The sequence below is a fragment of the Castor canadensis genome, chromosome 8, assembly GCF_047511655.1.
Source record: "Castor canadensis chromosome 8, mCasCan1.hap1v2, whole genome shotgun sequence".
NCBI classification, from domain to species: domain Eukaryota; kingdom Metazoa; phylum Chordata; class Mammalia; order Rodentia; family Castoridae; genus Castor; species Castor canadensis.
The window spans coordinates 126,946,156-126,952,521 of record NC_133393.1 but is presented as its reverse complement, the minus strand read 5'-3'; positions in this window follow the sequence as shown (position 1 = coordinate 126,952,521).

The window sequence follows — 6,366 nt, the reverse complement described above, 5'->3', positions numbered from 1 at the left end:
CCTAGCTCCTTCCCTAGATCCCTTGTGAAATGGACCCTACACAGTGCTCCTGTACTTCCTCAGTCATAAAAGTAAATGGGATCAATACCTGAATACATCATTCTCAGGTCAAATCCTGTCATCAGGAGTCCTCTGAGTCTACTAAACCTAAAGCAGCACCCGAATCCTACTCTTGTAAACCACTGGAGGACCTCAAACTATTCTTCAAGAAGATGTTAATCCCTCCAAACAAGTGATGCCTGGACTCTTCTAGGCTTTCATTGTCATTAACATATCTGTATTAATAGGGCTGTACTCTGTGACTCCCCCTAACTGGACAGCCGCTGAGAGACTCCTCCTTTGCTTTTCCTTTTACTCTATTGCCATTATATTTTGGAGTCTCCTTCACATTTAAGCTCCTTAATGTTTTCTAATTTTAGCCCTCTACATATCTCCTGATTAAGGAGATATGCTTCATAGAATAGTCTTCCTAATAACCCAGGAAAATGTCTTCTCTCACCATCCTTGGTCTCCTACTCTATCGGCACTCTCCCAATTGACGCAAAAAAAAAAAAAAAAGCCTGCTGGGTGTGCCCCAGATCAGAAATGGAAACTGAGGACATTCCTTTAATAGCCTTGCCTCCTCCATCAAAACTCCCCCCAAGAGCATTAGTTGTTAAACATTTACTGGCGCAACTTGGCGTGCTTGCATGTTCATGCTTTTCCTAGTTTCTCTTATCTGGAAACTTACCGTTTTCTGCAGCTGTCCATGCTTTATCATGGCAGTGTACTTCTCCAAAAGCTGCATTGACAGGTGTGACACATATCTCTCTGGTCTATAGTATGAGCTGGTCTCGGAATACAAACACACCTGAATCAACAAGTAGATTGTACACTTACAAGCTCTTTAACCACCCAATTTCATTTTTAATAAATACCACTCTTCTTTGACATCCCTAATACAGACAACATTCTGTGTGTTAAATGTATCCCCTGGCTGAGATTTGTTTCTATGTGTACATATTTGATGAACTAGTTTGGGTGAATTGCTAGAAGTCTCTTTTCAAGAAATCCTAAGTTGTCTCCTGGGATACAACTGGCCTTCAGAGAAGAAAACTAAGCACTCTGGGCTTTCCCAGTGCCAAAGCTACCTTACTGTAAAGGAAGGAGAATCCTGAGATGAATTCAAACCAAAGTTAAGGAATAGTCACCTTACTTTATAGGAATAAGATAAGAATCCCTTTGCCCACCTACTTCATAGATGTCTTTTGTTCTGCTCAAGATTTCTGAAAAAAAAAATTATGGAACTTATGTTTCCATAGTTTCACCCCTGATTTTGTGTTACTGCATAAAACTTAGTTCAGTTTGGGGGTACCGTGAATTACGCATGTACTCGTTCCTATCTTACATCATGACAATCCAATAACCAGATTCAGTCTGTTTCCTTAATTCCACATCCTAAGTGGGAAATGTGGAACAACAAAATCAGTAAAGGCTGAGGCAGTTCTATATGTAGGAGACTGAACTGGAGAACCAACTATGGTCTGAACATTTATGTCTCCCAAAATACCTATCTTGAAAAACTTAATCATTATGGTGATGGTCTTAGGAGGCAGGGTCTTTGTGAGGTGATTAGGTCTTGAGGGCAGAGCTTTTGGGATTGAGATTAGTTCTCTTATAAAAGAGACTACCAATTTCTTGCCCCTTCCATTAGGTAGGAACACAGCTAGAAGGTACCATCTATGATCCAGAAAGCCCAGAAAGCATGTGTCTTTCCAGTGTCTTGATATTGGCCTCCAGAACTATTGTTTGTAAGCTACCCAGTCTAAGCCTTCCCTTTTATAGCTTCTCTCTCTCTCTCTCTCTCTCTCTCTCTCTCTCTCTCTCTTTCTTCCTTACTCTCTCCCTCTTCCAGGAAGGTATACCCTCCCCCTCCTCTGGCAACAGGGCACCATACACCTTGGCACTGAGAGAGTGTGGTATCTTGAAAGAGACCAAGGTACCAAGCAAGGTAGCGCTTAACAGAAGAGCTAGTCCTACTTCTTGACTAGTGTTTAAGTGGAAGAAGCTGCATGGGCAGCAGCAGTGCCCAGGACAGGTGGCAATGTCCAGCAGCACCACACTACCTAGGAGAGGAAGCTTGAAACTAAAGAGCGAAGGAAGACAAGTGTGTGTCCTCAAGACTCAATGAAGAAAGCCATTTCGTAAGCACATATGAGATGCTTCTTGGGGTTTTAGAGAATTCTTGCAAGAGGATTCTGCACAGATTTTGTGTCCTTTATCATTACGAAGATGGGAGAGTGGCAAAATATAGAATATAGGATGAAAATAAACTAGATAAAATGAATTCATTATTTTCAACTTTTCAAAGTAAAAGAGTTCTAAGCCTAATTTAAATAAACAGCTAAACTTGACACTATTTATTTATTTAATAACTTATCAAATATTTATCAATTTTTAAGTTACCTTTACCAGCAGGTATCAGAATTTATGAATATGGTATTAAGATGATATTCTACTTACTGTATGATTTCTGAAGAGATGCCCAAATTGAGAAGTAAAATACTTTGCTTATAAAATTTTGCAGATATAAATGTGCAGAGTTAAAAAATTTAAGAATAATATTTATAAACATAATTAAGAAAAATATTTAAAAATTACCCACTAACCAGGCACAAACAATAAAGTTACAGAATAAAAACTTTATGTATGATAGTAAGGATGAGAGGAAGAAAGAGGCAGTATCCAATTTTGCATTCAAGGATCTGTGCCAGCTGTGGGTAAAATCCATACACCACTAAAAAATGTGATGCATGGCTTTATTTTTATATTGATCATAATTTTCAGTGACAGTAAGTGGAATTATCAGCCACACAACCCCACATGAAAGCAAGCAAATTCCTTTATGATTATATCTTTGGGCTGCTAATTTTGTATGTCAACTTGACTGGGCCACAGGGTACCATGATTCAACAGGTTACACTTTTTTTTATTGTTTTATTATTCATATGTGAATACAAGGCTTGGGTTATTTCTCCCCCCTGCCCCCACCCCCTCCCTTACCACCCACTCCACCCCTCCCTCTTCCCCTCACCCCCTCAATACCCAGCAGAAACTACTTTGCCCTTATCTCTAATTTTGTTGAAGAGAGAGTATAAGCAATAATAGGAAGGAACAAGGGTTTTTGCTGGTTGAGATAAGGATAGCTATACAGGGAGTTGACTTACATTGATTTCCTGTGCATGTGTGTTACCTTCTGGGTTAATTCTTTTTTATCTCACCTTTTCTCTAGTTCCTGGTCCCCTTTTCCTATTGGCCTCAGTTGCTTTTAAGGTCTCTGCTTTAGTTTCTCTGCGTTAAGGGCAACAAATGCTAGCTAGTTTTTTAGGTGTCTTACCTATCCTCACCCCTCCCTTGTGTGCTAAAGCTTTTATCATATGCTCAAAGTCCAATCCCCTTGTTGTGTTTGCCCTTGATCTAATGTCCATACATGAGGGAGAACATACGATTTTTGATCTTTTGGGCCAGACTAACCTCACTCAGAATGATGTTCTCCAATTCCATCCATTTACCAGCAAATGATAACATTTCGTTCTTCTTCATGGCTGCATAAAATTCCATTGTGTATAGATACCACATTTTCTTGATCCATTCATCAGTAGTGGGGCATCTTGGCTGTTTCCATAACTTGGCTATTGTGAATAGTGTCACAATAAACATGGGTGTGCAGGTGCCTCTGGAACACAGGTTACACTTTTTAATGGGTGGGTCTGTGAAGGTGTTCCAGATGGGATTAGTATTGAAGCAATACTTTCAATAAAATGAAGTGCCCTCCACAATGTATATTTAATCCATTGAGTGTTTGATATTAAAAAAAAGCAGATGAAAGAAGGATTCTACATTTAATAGTTTGTTAAAAAAAAAGAAGAACAGAAAAGAAAAAAGAAAAAAACCTTAAATAACTATAGATAATGCCTCAGCTTAAAGTACATTTAGATGAGGATGTTGGCTCAGTAGCAGAGCACTTGCCTAGCATGTACCATACCTGGGTTCAATCCTTATATAAGGGGGGAGAAATGGGCTAAGGCTATAGTACCTGTAAGACTAAAACAAGGGTAGAGAGGTGAAGACTATGAGAAGAAGAAGAAGAAGACAGAAATTGAAGCTGGGCGTCAGAGGTTCACACCTATAATCCTAGTTCCTCAGGAGGCAGAGATCAGGAGGATCACGGTTCAAAGCCAGCCTAGGCAAATAAATAGTTTGTGAGACCCTTTCTCAAAAAATACCCAATACACAAAAAAGGAGCAGTGGCGTGGCTCAAGTGGTAGAGTGCGTGCCTAACAAGCATGAGGCCCTGAGTTCAAATCAAGTACCTGCAAAAAACAAAAACCAAGAGACTAGAGTATTGCAACCACAAACCAAGGAACCCCTGTAACCACCAGAAGCTGGAGGAAGCAATGTAGAATTCTCAGATAGGCTCTCTTCAAACCACAATCCCCTTCAGAGCAATCTTGGTCCTGCTGACACCTTGATTTTGAACTTCTGGCCTCAAGACCTGTAACACATACATTCCTGTTGCTTTAAGCCACTTAGTTTGTCATCATTTGCTCCAGTAGCATTAGGAAAGTGTTACAGTGGAGAGTGTTCTGGGCATAGCGCAGTGTCAGGTATAAAGAAGGAATTCAGGAATAATAAGTTTAAAAAAATCATCCCTTGAATGCTTATCCACTTCTCTACTTACAAGAAAAGGTCTTCTGGGAGATGGGCTCCCAGAGAGAAGGCAGAGTTCAAGTCTCTCTTGTTAACTCCAAGAGAAGATTCTAGGAGAGATCAGAATAGCATTTATACTGAGATTGGTTGAACTCCTGAGACACAGAGGCCAACTGTATTGTGACGATGTGTGGAATCAGCTACTCTTACATCCCAGCTTGTAAAGGTGTAAATTTTCCTACCACTACCGTGGCTTTTCAGCTCCTGATGCAGAGGATCTCACAAAGTCAGTGTGGTCAATTCCAGTCCATCCACCAGAGGACCCTGACTGGTACTAGAGTCTCTGGCTATTATCTTTCCTGCAACTGCCTTAAATGATGACAAGAATTCCCTGTCTGTGGACTCCACTACTCAAGCAGAAGTAAAGAGAATCACTTCATTGCTTGAAAACAAAAGTGCTATTGCAGCTGGGCACTCTCCTGTAATCCCAGCACTGGGGAGGTAGAAACAAGAGGATTGTGGTTTGAGCAGAGCCTATCTGAAAAACAAATTCAAAACACAAGGAATGAGAATGTGATTTAAGTGGTAGAGTGCTTGCCTAGCCAGCAAAGACCTGAGTTCAATTCCCAGTAACACACACACATAATCCACACACAAAGTGGCATTGCTTATGTTCTGAATCCCACAAGCTGTTGCATGAAAAGAACTCCCTCATCATCCAGCTACAGTGATTCTCTCCCCACATCCTCCAACACAAACACAATGAGGCTCAACTCATACTAGGCCAGGACATTTTCAACTGCTGTGGTTCAAACATAGTTTGAGTATGTCCCCCAAAGTTTCATGTCCTGGAAGCTCAGTCTCCAGCATGGCATTACTGAGAGGTGGTGGGACCTTTAAAAAGTGCAACTTTGTAGGACATAATGAGGTGTTGGAGAACCACTATGGGAGGAGATTAATGCTGTCCTTGAAGAACCTCAGTAGTTCACACAAGAGCAAGTTAAAGAGTGAGCCTGACCGCTGAGTCTCTCTGGCCTCCTGACTGTCCCTGTGATTTCTCACTCTCACTCTCACACAAGTTCCCACCATTGTGCTATTCTCCATGCTGTGATGCAGATGACTGGGCCCTCACCAGACACTGAACAGATGGTGTCACCCAGTCTTGTCCTTGCAGTTTACAAAACTGTAAGCTAAATAAATCTCTCTTCTTTGTAAGTTTTTAAAAAAGGCAGTGGATGCTCCAAGTAATGATGGTACATTCAACTCATAACAAAAGAATAAACATCATTAGGATAAATTCATCCTTGATCCTTTGCATTCTTCATTGAGAAGTTGCTTAATTCTGCCCAGGCTTTTTACTATTTTAACAGTCATCTTACTGTTTCAATGCCACCAAGTTCAGATCTTCATTATCTTTCGTGTAAAACTATTTTAAAACATTTCTACCTCCAGACTCCCTTTCCTTCTATTTCTCCTGCACTCTGCTATTAGGATTCTATTCCTGAGATGCAAATTTTGTCATTACATAAATATGTTTAGCTCTTTTGATGGTTTCCTATAGCTTAGCAACTCACATCTACACTTATCAGAACAATGTTTGGATTCTGGTAGGATCTTAATTTATCTTCTCAACTGTACTCCAGTACTGTACTTCACACAGTAATACTCAAACCAGCC